Source organism: Pinus tabuliformis, chromosome 4_1 (assembly GCF_031772625.1).
Source record: "Pinus tabuliformis cultivar Carrire ecotype Pingquan chromosome 4_1, CPIR1, whole genome shotgun sequence".
Lineage (NCBI taxonomy): Eukaryota > Viridiplantae > Streptophyta > Pinopsida > Pinales > Pinaceae > Pinus > Pinus tabuliformis.
In genome coordinates this window covers 464,494,567-464,511,182 of record NC_142303.1, presented here as the reverse complement: position 1 = coordinate 464,511,182, position 16,616 = coordinate 464,494,567, and positions in this window count along the sequence as shown.

Genomic DNA, 16,616 nt, shown 5'->3' with positions numbered 1-16,616 from the left:
CAATACCATGAGGATTGCATTGAAAATCTCAGAGAAATACAGTGGTTACCATTTCTAGAAAAATTTCATGGAAGTAATGAGGAAGTTACCAAGCAATTTTCTTTCACCTTCAATGGAGAAAAAGCCCTGATAGGTAACTTCTCCTTCAGGGTTTTAGAGGATACTATAGCTCAGGCAATAGGGATTAGTCCAGAAGGGGAGAAGTATTTTAAAACCAAGCAATTTAAAGAGAAATCATGGACACAGTTCATGTCTAGATCTAGAGTCTCCTCTATAAACTGGAAGAAGGGTGTTCCAAGAAGTTGGTTGATGCATCCTTGGGATGAGATGGTTTACATCCTTCAAAAATTCATAACCTGTGAAGGTCGGTACAGTATTGTTTATCTATACCACATCAAACTACTCCACTTGAAGAAACAATGTGTCATCATTATACCATATTTTCTGCTACAAAGCTTAAACAAGATGTCCAAGACTATCCAGAAGCAGAAGGGGAATGAAGACAAGAGCCTGTATCATTTTGGCTTAATTAAAATCCTCATTGAACATGAATTGCAAAGAAGAGGGAAACCATGGAAAGAATTCCTAGCTGTCAATCAAATCAGAGATGAGGAAGAAAAAGAAGAAGTGCAAGAGGACTCAGGGTTTATGAAGGACATTGATGAAGAAATTCCAGTATCCAAAGCCAGCAAAGCACCTTTACCTGTGGGCAGCATAAGGACCAGGAACATGAAAAAGGAAGATGCTAAGAGGGCCGAGAAAGATAAAATTTTTACCACTTACTCACGAAGAACAAGGAGGACACCAAGAGCCCAGTTACAAGAAGACCAGTTTGAATCTAATGCACCTACACAAATGGATGTTGAGAGTGGTGACCATTCATTACCAGCACCAGAAGTTGATATGGAGGTAGAGAGCAATAACAAACAGGAAAAATGTTCACCACCTCCCATTAAAAGACAAAAGAAATTAGAAAAACAAATTGAAGAATTGAAGGAAGAGCTCATGGAGGCTAACATGTTGGAAAAAGTTATTAAGAGAGAAAATGAAATGCTCCGGGCGCAAAGCAAAGAAACTCAGAAGAAGAATGAAAAGTTAAAGGAAAGAATCAGTGAATTGGAGGCTGAGCAAACTGATATTTCTAACTGGGCCACTAAGTGGTACAATCAGAAGAAGACCCTCAAAGAAAAATACAAAAAGTTAAAGCAAGAGCTCAAGGGACAGAAAGATAACCAGGTGAAAAAGAATGTGGACACCTTGCTCAAGGCAGCAGAGATCCATGCAGGGACAGAGTTCAAGGGAAGCACTTCGGGGATAGCATGAGGACATGCTAAATCCTTAAGTCGGGGAGAGATGTTGGTATCATCCCAAGGCCCCTTTTTCCTCCTCAAAAACATATCATTTGTCCATTCCTTTTCATCATATATCCCTTAGAATCCTTGAAAATTGATTATTAATAGTCTTATAGTTATTAAATTGCATAGAAATTGATTTAGGGATTTTATGTTGAAGAATTAGAAGTTTTTGATGAAATGGTTACAGGAAGTTCCAACATCCTGTAATAAGCTTATTGTTTGACATGTGGTGCAACAGTTGGGCTAGAACGAAAGGCATGGATGAAAAGCAGAATGTCCAAGCATGGACAAACACCTATCTCCCAGCCGAATCGATCCTCCTACATGCGCGGTCAACTCAGGTCAAAGCATGGCACACTGGCAGACAAAAGCAGCAACTGCAGCTCGTTCTATTTTTATTTAGTTTTTATTCTTTTTGAAAACACTTAGGATAGAAACATTTTGAAAAAGCTTGATGTAATAAAAGCGGCAACAACCGAATGTACATTCATTGTCGAAATGACATGGCTGTGGATATACATATGTAAATACAGTCTGGTTAATGGTTAATGTTTAATCATTGAATCGTTCCAGAACAGAGTTTTTAAGTTTAATACTAAGACCTATTCACAGTTACGACTTGTGTGTCTCGTGCATTGATTTGGTAGCCGGTCGACTATAAGCCAGTGTACCCCTGGAACGCGGACGGGCCCTGCGTTCAATCGATATACTGTCCATTTATTTCATTTACATTTCGGTTATCGTATGGTTGCACAGTGGTATTGATTCAATTTCGATTTCAATAGGTTTTGTATGGTTTGCATAACAGTTACAATTACTTGGGTTTCGATTTCCATAGCTTTTGATTTCCATTGAATGTATATGGTTTGTGCTTATGGTTGGTTTGCGTTTATGGTTATGCTGAACAGTCATCACTGAGATCTGGAAGTGCGTCCTATAAGGGATTCGATCCCTATGTGTCTTTTAAAAGCACCATCATAAACTCTGTTTTTGTTTCACAATTCATTTATGATCTCTATATAGTTTGATATAGTGTAAATATCATTGAATGCTGTGTGTTTACTGAACAAGGGTTTTCTGGGTAATATCTTTGTAAGAAGATTAAGATCGTTGTTACAGTCATACACAGTGCTTAGGTTCAGTGTTTAATTTGGTAAATACATCTAATGACAAGCATTGTAATCAGGTATATTAGTAGGATAATCTGAGTGTTTGAATGATAGGTGACATATCCCAGCCTTCCGTAAAGAAGCCTTGTGACCTACATCATAATCACTTAGCCAACAATCCTTTATGTCTATATACTTTAGACGCATGCCTCTAAGCTTACGCACCCTGGTCGATATTAAATATAGTCTAGCCTAGTACCCTAGCTAGAACACTACAGTGATCCAAGCACTCAATGGCCTTGTCATAACAATCCACTTTGGTCCTATGAAGATATAACCAATCCATACCCAAAAGCATATTGTATGATCCCAACAAAAATACATTCAAATGTGTTGAGGTAGGCATACCATTAAACTCAAATGCACGAGCTCTTACCCAATGATACACCCTCTTCTTTGTACATGTATCCAAATTCACTAACCAAGATTCTACATGCACTTCTTTATTCAAACCACACTTATCCACCAAGTTAGGACTGACATAACTATAATTATATCTAGGGTCAATCAAAATGGAAACAACTTGATCACAATGATTACCGCCCATCTCAATAACAGTTTTCTGGTGATCTACCTGCTTGTTATCCAGTGCTGCAAAAACCCGTGGAATGCTCTATCCAACATCCCCAACTGTCTGAGCTTCCTGTGCACTGTAATTTTAGGCCTACCACCTTGTTTCTGTGGACAATCCATCTTAAGATGCTCCTTACCACATGTCCAACATTGCAACGGTCATGTACCATCACCTTTATTCTGCTGCCCTCCATGTTGTGACCCATTAAATTTGTTGTAAGGTGCAACATTTTATTTCTCACCTGCATTTTGAGGCCTTGTTCTTTTGAACTTCCATTTGCCTTTACCTTTTTATTTCCTTTTCCAACCTTGCTGAGATTCTGTATTGCGCTTTGACTGCTCATAAAAATGCTTCAATTTCCCAATAACTTCGTCAAGGGACAGAGGCTCATCATACTCAATATGATCTCTAAATGTTAATGGAAATCCACTGACAAATCTCTAGACTTTATCTTTTTCATCCTTAAGATATGATACATACCTCAATAACTCCTTGAACTTGGTCGTATACTCCTCATCTGTCATCGATCCCATCTTTAGCTCATAAAAATCCTTAGCTTTGTTGTCGTAGTACCAATTTGATAAGTATTTCTTCCTCAAAATTATTTTGAATTCATGCCAACTCAACTCCTCTATCCTGATGCCTCTAACCAACTTCACATCTTCCTACCAGATGTTTGCTTTCCCTTTGAGGCTGGAGATAGCTATTATGGCCTTCATATTCTCTATGTAATCATGCGACTCAAATAATTTCTTCATCCCAAGTAGCCATGCTTCTACATCCTCCGGTTTCTTCAAATCTTGCTCAAAGGTAGGTGGCTTTTCTTTCTTGAACTCATTTGGAAAATATCCCCTCTCACTCCTCCTATAAGGATGATAAAAATGATGATCATAGTGCCTATCATAACCAGAACTAGAATAGAACCTATGTCCATCACCTCTCTTATCCGGAGTATCCAAGAACCTTCCATATCTGATCATGTCATCTCTATCTGACCTATGCCCACCATGCGATCTACTGTTGTATGCCCCATTTGTCCTATCCTCATGCACATGGCTGATCCGAAGTGGTCCCTATCTTTGCAATTCTGACAAAATCTGAAGGATTATTGCATTGAATTCTTGTTTTTCCTATGCCTGAATTATCTTGTCATAAATTGCCTTACAACTTCTTATTTTTTCCTTCAAGCATCTAATGTGTCTACTAAGTCAGAAGAATTCCCAACACCATGCTGCTCATCTAACCCATAAGGAGAATCTCGTGAACTGTAGTCTACCATATTTCTAGTCATCTTTGATCTCTTTCCTGCAAATACACCATGTCAACTAAAACCAAAACGTAACTTAATTAATATACCTTAGTATAGTTCAGGGGAGGATATCTCATATGCAAGATCAACCAGATTAGCACGATACATGTATAATCATAATCACATCAAAATATAACACCAGTTTAACCACTATCCACTTATAAATGCATGACCATACCAACCACATACCATGAACTCATGCATGACAACTACAAACATATCAATGTATGCACAACGATATATAAGAACTGACATGCATAACTGGTGCATAAATGACATACACTCATGATGACCAAATCCAACAACACACCATCCACTTTCACATGGCGACACCACTACATCCATGGCCACCACCATGCATACACAACAAGCACATATACCACAAGCATAGAAAACACATATATGCAACTAACATGAATGCATGACCAACACACCACCCATTCAGTCCAAGGGGTGAATCATGCTCTGGTACCACTCAGTAACACCCTCCTTCCACATTTACCCAAGATAACTGGTCCACTGGAGTAAACATGTGATGAGAGGATACTGTGATTTGATTCAACTCCCCAAGTACAATTAAGGAAGTGGAACTAATAAATGCAACCAAACTGACCTTTCCTAGGAGCTACAAACCCTTCAGGAGGTAACCAACCCCTCCAACTGCTTAACCCTTGAGACAACTTAGATTTTCACTGTCCTAGAGCCTTAGTCACTCCCATGAAAAGGCATGCATGTGACCAAAGACTTCCAACCACTCCCACAACAAGGGCATGCCATCAACTATGGACATTTCCAAATAGTTCAAGTGAACGACCCTCGATTCTGTGCCACTTTTTCAGGGCCAAGACTCAGGTCACTGCTTAGAACTTCATGAAACTTTTAGAAATGATAAATAACATTAGAAAAAAGGTACTAATGCAAACACTTGATCAATGACTTGATGGGACCCCTACTAGCCATGACAGAGATTTCGTCAAACATGTCACAAATATGCAATCTACAGGTCACAACAATAGATCTAAGCATAGGGGTCATACTTATCTGAGATTCGTAAAGGAGCATTGTTTCCATATCACAATAGATGCATTTAATCTATTAGGTCATATATTCATTGTACTTTAAATTACTAATCAAAACATGATGAGAGCCATACATCAAGTTTGTCATAAAACATACTCATAACCAACATATAACCAATAGAAATAACAAGGATATAACAACCATATAATCCACATATAAGACAATACATTGACACATGAAATACCAAAGAGAAGGAGCTTTTATTAATGAGTGTAAAAGCCAACTAGGCTTGGGACTTCCACAAACCACCAAACCATAGATTGGTTGAACCAAATCTTTCTTTCAACCAATCACCCCCATGTCATATTCAAAGCATGAATGTGGGACTCAAAACCAAACCGAACCAGATTTCCTCAAGCTTTAATGCAATTTCCACTGGATCACTAGGCCCTAAACAAGCATGAATGCCACCATATTTATCCACCTGCACCGTGAGGAATTTTCATGTCTCCAAGTCTCTAGGCTTTACCGAATATCTCGCCATACAACGGCCGAGGATTCCTAGGCCTAATCAAGAATCCACCCTCCAAGATTTACCATATATCCCACCATTCATCGATCAAGGATTCTTAGGTCTGATTGAGGGCACATGCCTATAGGATTTACCGTATATCCCTCCTTTCACAAGTCGAGGATTCCTAGGCCCACTGAGGCACCCAATATTCGGCTTTACCGCAATCCCAGTGCGGTTCGGGTATTCCTAGTTGTGTTATTTATTTCAGAGACCACCTCACTCAGTCTTGAAACCATTTAATAATCCAGCTCAACCAAATGCAAGAGAACCCATCCAAGGAAAATTTTAAGGATAGAAAATTTTCTTGAAGTTTAGAAACATTGGCGAATCTCACTAATCCCTAATATGCAAACTATAAAATGTTTATTGATATAAATGTAAAATTATTCAAATTTATAATGATTTTATATATAACCTCTATATAATGTTGGCGATTTTTAAGGTAAAATAATTTTATATTCTAAAATTTGGGCGAATCATCTTTTATAAAATTGGAAATTAGCGAATCTTTTTTGTGGAAAAATCATGGAAAAATAGCCCACTGGGCGAACATTAGCCCCTAAAATTTTCCATGGTTACCCATCACACCATGGCTATTTGGAAATGGCAAGGCAAGACTGAAGAACACTGTCACACCTGCAGATAATATTGTTGTAGCTGCTAGATGCTGCTCTTCCTTAGTTGACCCTTTCTTTCCTTTTCCTTCTTGTTCCTTCCTTTGCTTTCCTTGATCCAATGTTAGAGTGCTCCAAGAAAACTCTAAGTGTCGAAGAGTGAGAGAGAGAGAGAATAAAAAGAGAGCTCCAAAACTGAACTGACAAAATGTACCAACCAATCCTCAGAAGCCTTATTATTAATGAAGCCTTTATCTTCTTCTATTTTCCATTATTTTCCTTCATTTTCCTCCTCACATGCAACCTGTGACCTTTCACCTTACTTTTCTCCTAATTTCCATTATTTTCATAAATAAAATGTCAATTAATGTCTCATGCATTTCCAAAGCTTTTACCTTTGGCTTTTCCAATTTCCTTTAGCCATAATAAACCAAATGAACACTTACACTAGGATGTTTTGGCCTGTCTATGTCTTTCTTAATTGTGAGGTGGTTTGTTTCTCTATTGGTTGCGAACGTATCCATTTCATGTTGTTAATTATAATCAGTGATGGAACTTGGGGGTTTCATAAGAGTAGGGGAGAGTCTTTGTTTCACCCTTCAACATTTTGGTTTGAGGGATTTGGTTGGGGTTTCACTGGTTGGGACATTGTGCACTTTGTTGAGCAGGGTGGTAAAGGGTTTCATTACCCTGTTGCTTGGCCTCAAGATGTCAAAGAATTGTGGTGGCTGGGATGTGATTGACTTCCAGAAGTTAAAACGTGTGGGTTGTGTAGTTTGACACAATTTTCAGAGTGATAGGTCAGGTGTTTGTTGTACTGGTCTGAGCAGTTTCAGCATTGTTCGGTGGCATGGACTATTCTATGGTTTAACAAGCTAGAGGGGCGGACCGTGTTTGAGGCTAGGGGAGATTTGGGTTGTTGTTGTGGTTAGGCTAGCATCTTGGTCTATCACACACTGGTTTGCTAATCCTTGTGTTTCTTTCATGCATCAACAATGAGGCAGGGTTCGTCGAGGTTTTGGGTCATGGGGTTAGTGGGTAGAGCACATGTCAGAAAACTATGATTTGTGGGAGATGTTGGATCTTGATCCAAATCAGTCTCTTAGTAGAATTGAGCGACCTCCTCCCTTTGACAATCTTGATAACAATATTCATCATGTGACCTTACTCAGATGGAATAGTTGGGGCATGACCAACAATATGCAAGGAATATAGTCATCAATTTCATGAATGACTTGTAACAAAATTAGTGCCACATGCAAGAATGACTAACTAATCTGCAACGGGGACAATGACATATATACAAGAAGTTGGATTAACTGGAAGGAGGACTAACACACATAGAGAAGCACACACATTGTAATTTCAGTCCTCCTTCATCACTGAGTACTAGGATGGGACCATCACTCTGGTAAACTCTTCTGATTCAGGATGATCTTTGGTTGCATTAAGGTCCTTGTGACATTTTGGTTGTATTGGGCTATCATTACGCACTTTTATAACTTTTATGATCTCCTAGTTTTTTGACTATGCCTTTATTTCCTGGCCAACAAATTCGGTAGGAGTAAGACTGAGGGAATTTTGCTTATTTGCTCGTCACGATGTAATCCAACTCTGAATTAATAAAAACTTTTGATTTATAAAAGAAAACAAAATTAAAAATAAAATTAAAAATTAAAAATATATATTAAAGAAAATAAAAACACATATAACACCAAATATATATATATATGAAATTAATTAAAAAACATATGAAATTATAAATAAAATAACATAATAATACAAATTATTAAAAAAACAATAAAAAAATAATAATAATTAAAATAAATAATTTTCTATCCGAAATAAAAATATTTCACTATGATAAATTCTTTGTACGAGTAAAATTGTATTGAATTAGGGCTCTCCATAAATTTGAAACATTGTGTACAAGCTAAATTTCCACTTCACACCATTATAATATATAAAACCCAAAACACCCTACCTCTTGGAATTATAGTTCGAGGGAAAACTATCCTATGTGAATCCATCCCACTTATATGAGAGGCCAACAGCCATATGTAACCAAATTATGTTTAATACCATGAGTAGGCCAAAACCCGCAATAAACATTTAACATGATCACTTCAACGTTGACACTTCACAACATTGCATTCTGAGTCAATACCCATCACACAATTCATACATGTAAATATAACAATGCATAAACATAGCTAGTCTACCAACGTCAATTTTGGCAATCCCAGGAGGAGAGGGTATCTCAAGCATCATACCACAATGGCCTACAACATTTACCACAAACTCAAAATTCTCTCTTTGGTGATTTCGCTGGGGTGGGTTGTTGATTCCCAGGGTGGGTTGTTGATTCCCAGAATCTCTCACTGTTCACATAGTGGTATGTGGGCAAGTGTCAATTTTCGAAATCGACACTTCACTCCAACTGCGATGCCAATAAACCTTTGAAAAGACGAATGGAGAGGGGGTCGGTCTGGTTTATTTTATTTTAATAATTAATTTATGGTTTGTTTTGGTTTTTATTATTATTTTTTTTTAAATTTATATTTTAATATATATTTTTATTGTTTTTTAAATTTTAAATCTTTTTAAATTTGTGTCATATATATATATTTCTAATTTGTTTTTATTTTTATTTTTATTTTAACTATGTTTTTTTCTTTTTTATTTTTATTTTTTTTCTAATTTGTTTAATTTTTTATTTTTTATTTTCAATTTGGTTGTCTCTTTTTTTTGTTTTAAATTTGTAATAATGTTTTAACTTTTGCAATATTTTTGAAACATTTTTGGTTTTTTATTTTATTTTTTAAGTTTTTTATAATTGATTTTTTTAAATAATTTTTTTTAATTATTTTAAATTTATTTATTTATTTATTTTTGTGTAAGTTTTTGTTCAATTTTTTTTTAGATCTAAGACTTTTGTGCTCCATAATATAGATATAAGTTAAAAAGTAGCCGTTGGTAAATTAGTTAGAGTAAAATGATATTAATTATTAGAGGAGAGGATTTATTTATTAAAATAATAAAATATATTTGGTTAAAAACTAGCTATTAGGAGTAAAAATAAATATAAAATAATTAAAATATTATATATTCATTTAGAAATTACCTGTTAGGAATAAATAATTATTATGTTAAATTTAAATATTTATTAGTTGTTATAAAATACTTTATTCAAAATTGAAATACTATAACAAAGTCTATAAATTTATTTTTAAGAATTCTAAAATAAAAAAAGGGAGGTTACTATTAGATTTATTAAGTGACCTAATAATGTGTAATTTATTTTTGTTTCGCTATTTTTTTTATTTTGTTTTCCCGGTTTAAATCTTTTAGCAAAAATATCTTCAAATGGTTTTTTTTTTTAATTATATCTGTATGCAAAACGCGTATTTTTCTATCAAGTCTTAAATTTTATTTTTATTTTTTAGTGATAATTATTTTATGTATATTGAAGTATTAATTAACAATACATAAATACATAACAAATCATAGCTTCAAAATATTAATTTATTAATTTTTTTTTCTTTAACTTTGTCAAAAAATTGAAAATTTCATGACAAATAAATATTGCAAAGAAAAACTAAAACACAAATTTGAAAAACCCTTAAAAAACAAACACCTCAAGGATAAAAAGAAGAAGAAGAAGAAGAAAACTTGAAAAATGGTTGAACAACTAACATTTAAAAAAAAATGTACATACTTAAGAGATAAGAAAATTTAAAATGACAAAAATATGCCCTCCAAAAAAGAAAAAAAATGATTTTGCATCAATGTTTTTCAAAATAATCATGAAAATCACCAACATTTAAAAAAAATTATCCATATTTTAAAAACGAACTACTTTTATTAAAGATAAAAGTCATTACATGTTCAGAAGTACATTAAACAACATTCCAACAGAACAAAAAGAGGTCTTTAATTGGGGATCTGAACCAAACAGAGAATAGAGGAAACCTGTAGCATGAAGAAAAATGTTAAAACAAGAAGGCAACACCCAAAGATGCCAAAAGGAGGATCCAACAAACAACACACGTCGACCCAGAGCCAACATGATAGCTACAGGAAAGACAAAAAGAAAAAAAAAGACTGATCTAATAAGTAAGGAGAGAATTTTTTTTTGCATGGATCACGCCATTGATGTAGAGACTATAATGAAATAAACCTGGATTTGTCGATACTCCTTGCTTGGACAACTCGTCAACCACATATTTTTGTTCCCGGTATATATGGGAAAAATAAATCTTGTTAAAAGAGTCTTTTAGGCCCATGATCTGCTAAAGCTAATGGAACAGGGATGGGACATCCAATGATGAAAAACCTTGCACCTAGTCAATGGTGGACTTGGAGTCTCCAACAATTCGAATCTCCTTAATGGCAAGCCACTCTACAAGTTTCAGGACTCCCCATATGGTCGGGACCTTCACTCAGCAATTGGAACCTATTCTACCCAATCAATAGAATCTACAAGCAGTAGTTTGGTCCACCACGATATAAGCGCCATAGCCAAATGCACCCTATGAACAAGCTTCATCAAAGAATCTGACAGCGAGGAGAAATATAACTGAATGACAGAGACCACTCTACTGTGAACATCAGGTTTCCAAGGAACCACCTCCAGAAAGTAATCCATTATTTTCATGCTGGTAGAATGCACGTCAAGAATCTGATTTTCAAAAATGAAATAATTCTGGCATACCCATACACCCCACAGGAAGTATAATGTGAGGGCCCTTACTGCCTTCTCAACGGCTCCCTAATTGGACATCCAAGAAATAATGGAAGATCGATCTAGAACCGATTAAACATTAAGAGAAAAAGTAATCTCTTCCCAAACTGCGATCGCAAAAGGATAGTGTAAGAAAAAGTGTTCAACTTCCTCACAGGCCGATTCATAAAGTGGACATGAGCTAGGGCCCTGAAAGCCTCCTTTAATGAAGATTTCCCACAAACCCTCTTTTAATGAGGATTTCCCACAAATTTATCCATACTTAATACATAAGAAAATTTAAAGTGTCAAAAATAAACCCTCAAAAAGGGGGTTGATACTACATCAACACTTTCAAAATCGGCATGAAAATCACTAACATTTAAAAAAAATCTTCATATTTAAAACATAAGAAAATTGAAAGTGTCAAAAATATGCAAAAAGAAAGGTTGATGCTACATCAACATGTTTCAAAGTTGTTATGCAAATCATGATTTTTTGTGACCTCTAAAAAAATAAGAACTCGGTACAGTTCTCATTCAGTTGGTAACTTTGTTCTAACTAGACATTTTGTGATGTCAAGTCAGTGAGCTAATGGTATTGGAAAGTGTTTTCATACTATGATTTTAGAAAATTTGTGATGAGATGTTAATTGATTCAAGAGACATAAATTACTTTCTTTATGGGGGGGGCTCATTGCAAAAGATGTCCTTGGGAATGCTTTCTTGGGTAGTCATTTTGCTATATGTCTCAAGTGAACGATTTCTTGTCTAGGATATGCAGTGGTTGTTTTGCTAGTTGCATTATGTTACATTTATGTCTAATTTGCTGAAATAACAATGGCGCCAATTCGCTAAATAGAAACGGATCTAGATTACGTGATAGATTTGCAATCGTCGTATTTTGTGGAAAATCAGTGCATTGTGCAAAAAAGAAGAATGTTTTCTACAATGTTGGAACTAGCTGGTGAGATTGTTTTTTGATTGTTAGCACCACCATACTTGTGCTTTGGAATTATTTCAAAATTTGCAATAAAAATCTGAGCATCTGTAACAATTTTTTATTCTCATGTTTTTCGGTAAGTTGTGCTGGCACAAGTAATGTTAATGTCATCTCAACGTTCTTATATATGAAATCTGCACAAAGTATTGGTCTTGCGTTATTTTCTTTGTCCAAAAAATTTCTATATGTAATAGACACATCCCTATAGAAAATTCTTTCTTTTATATTGGTATTGATATCTTCAATTGATATTGTATAAGCTAGAACCTTTTTTTGTTTAGTTATAAGCATTGGATTGAAATAAATTCTTGAAAAGAAAAGAAAATTGATATCTAGCTGGATAAACTTGGACAAAACTAGTTTTCTGCCTCTATTTGTTGTTTCTATTTTGCTTGTTTTGTAGTGTCTAGTGCGATATCTACTTTTGTAATTGTGCGATTTCTAGTATTTTCCATTTTTTTTAAATATTTTTATATATTTGATCTAATTCATATCTTTGGAGCATGAAAGATGAACACAAATAGAACCTATACGATTAAAGACAATGATAACTTGGCTAAGATTGTTCTATTTATCGTCATTTGATTATTACATTATACAACTCTCTCTTTTTTTGCTATATTTTTTATTTATTGTAATTAAAAGCAAGGTTTTTTCAATTTTCACGAAACGTATAACAATTAGAGATACATATTCAAGAGAACAAGTACAGGGAAAAAGGTACTTTGAAAATTTCCATAAAACATTTTTGCTTTTCATTGATTTTCACATTTGTTCATTTTTCAATTTAGTATGTAACAAGGAACTATAAATTAGAATTTATCAAAACTAAAATCTATTTAGTATTTTACCTATATGCATAGAAATCAGATTCTATATAGTAATTATGAACTTGATATTAGAATATAAATTAGAAATTACTTTGTGATATCTCATTCGGTTCTCATAGTGAACTTCTTGCTTAGTATTAATTATAATGTCCTTTCAATCAATGATTTCAATGTAGTAGTTGTGAACAGGAAAAAAAGATCAATTTTTGAACCAGTCTCAAATAAATATATTGTTAATGATGTAATGATAGATAGAGGAAGAATTCGACATGACAATGAGCATAATTACAGAAGTAGATATCGCACGAGACACAACAAAAGGAGCATAAAATGGGCAAGAAATAGAGACAAAAAGCTAGTTCTGTCCAAGTTTAGCTAACTGAATATCATTTTTTTTTTAGAATTAATTTCAATCCAATGCTCATGACTGGGAAAAAAATATACAGTCTATGCCATTATCAATCGAAGATATCAGTAACAACATAACATGAAGCATTTTCCATGGCGATGTGTTGGTTACATATTGGATTTTTTGGATAAAGCAAATAAGAGAATACCAATACTCCATGCAAATTTGTTAGATAAGAAGGAAAAAATGACATTAACATTTCTTGTTCCTACATAGCTTATTGAACAATAGGAGGGGAAAATTATTACAAATGGTAGCATTTCTATTACAAATTTTGAAATAATTCCAAAGCACAAATATGATAGTGGTGGTTGTGGGAAAACTATCTCACTAACTAGCTCTAGCATTGTAGAAAAAATTTGTCCTATTTCTACAAAGTACTGATTTTTCCAAAATATGACGATTGTAAATATGTCCAATAGTTGAGGTTTATTTCCAATTGGCATAATCAGTGTCATTGATATTTCTTTTTTTTTTTGACAAATTCGGTTGCTGTATTAAATATGAAAATAAAAAACAGGAATTTGAGTCCTGAGGTACATGAAGAGCCGGGATGGTTCAGGATCAGAGGAGTTACAGAAAGAAATTTTCTCCTTAGTCCTGGATGTTCTGGCTTTGAAAAAATCTAAACTGAGATATACTCTGACAAATTGGAACAATAGAAACTGACATTTGCATAGCATTTCTAAATTATGTTAGCATGGATGGGGAGACAGTCCGCATTGCGCGCCTCTGTTTACAGATTGGGGCGAGAGTGAACAACAGCTGAACTCAGGCGAAGGATGGGATAATAGGCACATCCAGGTCACGTTGACTCCAGGATCCTACACATAGAAGAAACAAGAGGGATCGTTCTGGAAAGGATGGATTGGATTAATCTGAATGTTCCGTGCTGTAAATGAGGCGAAACTAGGCCATATTCCATCGCTGATGATAATCATAATGCAAACCTGGAACATTTGAAGGCAGTTCCTCTTGATAGCGCTGTCCATAATGATGCTGAGTGATCTGATTTGATTCATGGTAGTGGCTGCAGAGAATCCTTGGCATTGCACAACAGACTTCCCATTGCTCTGTCACAGGCATGTCTGCTTTCTTGTTGAAGGAACGAAGGATGTGATGAAACTGCAAATTTCCCATTGCCTGATGCAGGAGTTGGTAGCGCTGGATGATCTGTTGTAAAATAGCATTAAGAGATTTTTTCTTTTGAGTCATTAGACTAATTACTATCGAAGAATCTCCAAAAACTTTAGCTGATCTTATACCAATTCTGATGAGTTGTTTTAGCCCTTGATACAGGGCCAACGCTTCTGCCCTGTTGTTGGAGATATTCCCCAAACCCCATTCAAAAAAGAGAACGTAGTCCCCATTGGAATTGGAGATCAAGCCCCCTGCTCCAGCAATACCTGGGTTTGACTTGGATGCCCCATCGAAGAAAAAGCAGAAAATATTACGTTTTTGTGGCCAAGTTGCAAACTCCTCTTCTTTATACCTTATCTTCCAACTGTGGGCTTCCTGAGTGCGTTGTTCTCTCCTTATACTGCCATTCTGAGTGCTGTGATTTTTGTCCAGGATATAGCTGATGAAGCTCCTTTCTTCCACACTGTATAGAGTTGCATCAATGCTGCTATGAGTTTTAACAACAATCGTTTGAAGAGCTAGAAACTTTGCCTTGTTGCACGAAAATCTTGGAGTCGAGTTCTTATCCTTGAATATTTTTTGATTTCTAACGAGCCAAATACTCCATAAGATGGTGTATGGAAGAGTGTTCCAGACCCTCTGCGCTAAGTTGCTCTTCTTATTTTTCCAAGGGCAGTTCTTTTTCCAGTGTTGAATCACGTCACCTATGGAATGCTGGGAAATGCAAGGGAGGTTGACAGTGGGGTACAGTTCTTTCCAGCAGTCAATCGCAAAGGAACAATCTACAAAGAGGTGTTTCATGGATTCTTCCGCAGCGTAGCAGTTGGGGCAGTGAGATGGACCGTTGATCCCCCTCTTTTGTAAATTCTCTGCTGTTAAAATTTTTCCTTTTAGCAAGGTCCAGATAAAAAACTTAATTTTTGGAAGAGCCTCTGACTTCCACACCATTTTCCAGTGATTCCATATTGGCATGGGGAAGGTGCTGAAGCAAATGTGCTGGTGGGCTGCTTGAACTGTGTAATCTGAGCCAGTTGGGTCCCATCGAAAGCCATCCAACTCGTTCTTTTTAACAGGAGCTTTCCTGTGGAGGAGAGACTGCAGAATGGAAAGACTAGAATTAAGAGCAATGGGAACATCGGGGAAAGACCAGCCAAGCCAGAGATGGGATAGAGGCTCCCAGCTGGAAATTTGGTCCAGGTAATGGATACCTTTGCTGTTGAGATAAGAGAGAATAGGAATGGTTTCCTCATGGCTATTTATTGGTTGTTGTCCCAGGATTTTGTCAGCTCCAATCTTAATACTGCTTCCTCCTTTAGGCACTTTAGATATATTCTGGGAAATGAACGGAATGGATTTTTTACATAAGCGCCAGATTTTTGAGGAATCTCTATTGGGTATAGCAGAGTCTAGCAGATGTTGTCTCGGGCAATTCAAATATTTGATTTCCAGAACCCTTTTCCACCAAGTAGAAGAACCAGTGATGAGCCTCCAAACAATCTTCCCAACGAATGCAAGATTTAGGAATATGGGGGATCTAGCGCCGAGACCTCCTCTGTCCTGGGTTTGGATGACTTGTTTCCAACTGACAAAAATGAATTTCTTTTTATTGATTTTCCCTCCTTGCCAAAGGAAGTGACGAAGGATTACATCCATTTTGTTATGAAAGGAAGCTGGGGCTTGATACAAAGAGAATCGATAAAGGGGGAGAGAAGAAATACCAGATTTAAGGAGGATGAGCCGGCCTGCTGGATTGAGCCAAGCTGAACCCCACTGCTGCACTTTTCGCTTCACCTTGTCGATGATGATGTCCCACATTCCTACCTTCAGAGGTCCTAGGCTCACATGCATGCCCAAATATGAGAAATGCGTCCACTCAAGGTTGCAAGGGACTCCAAAA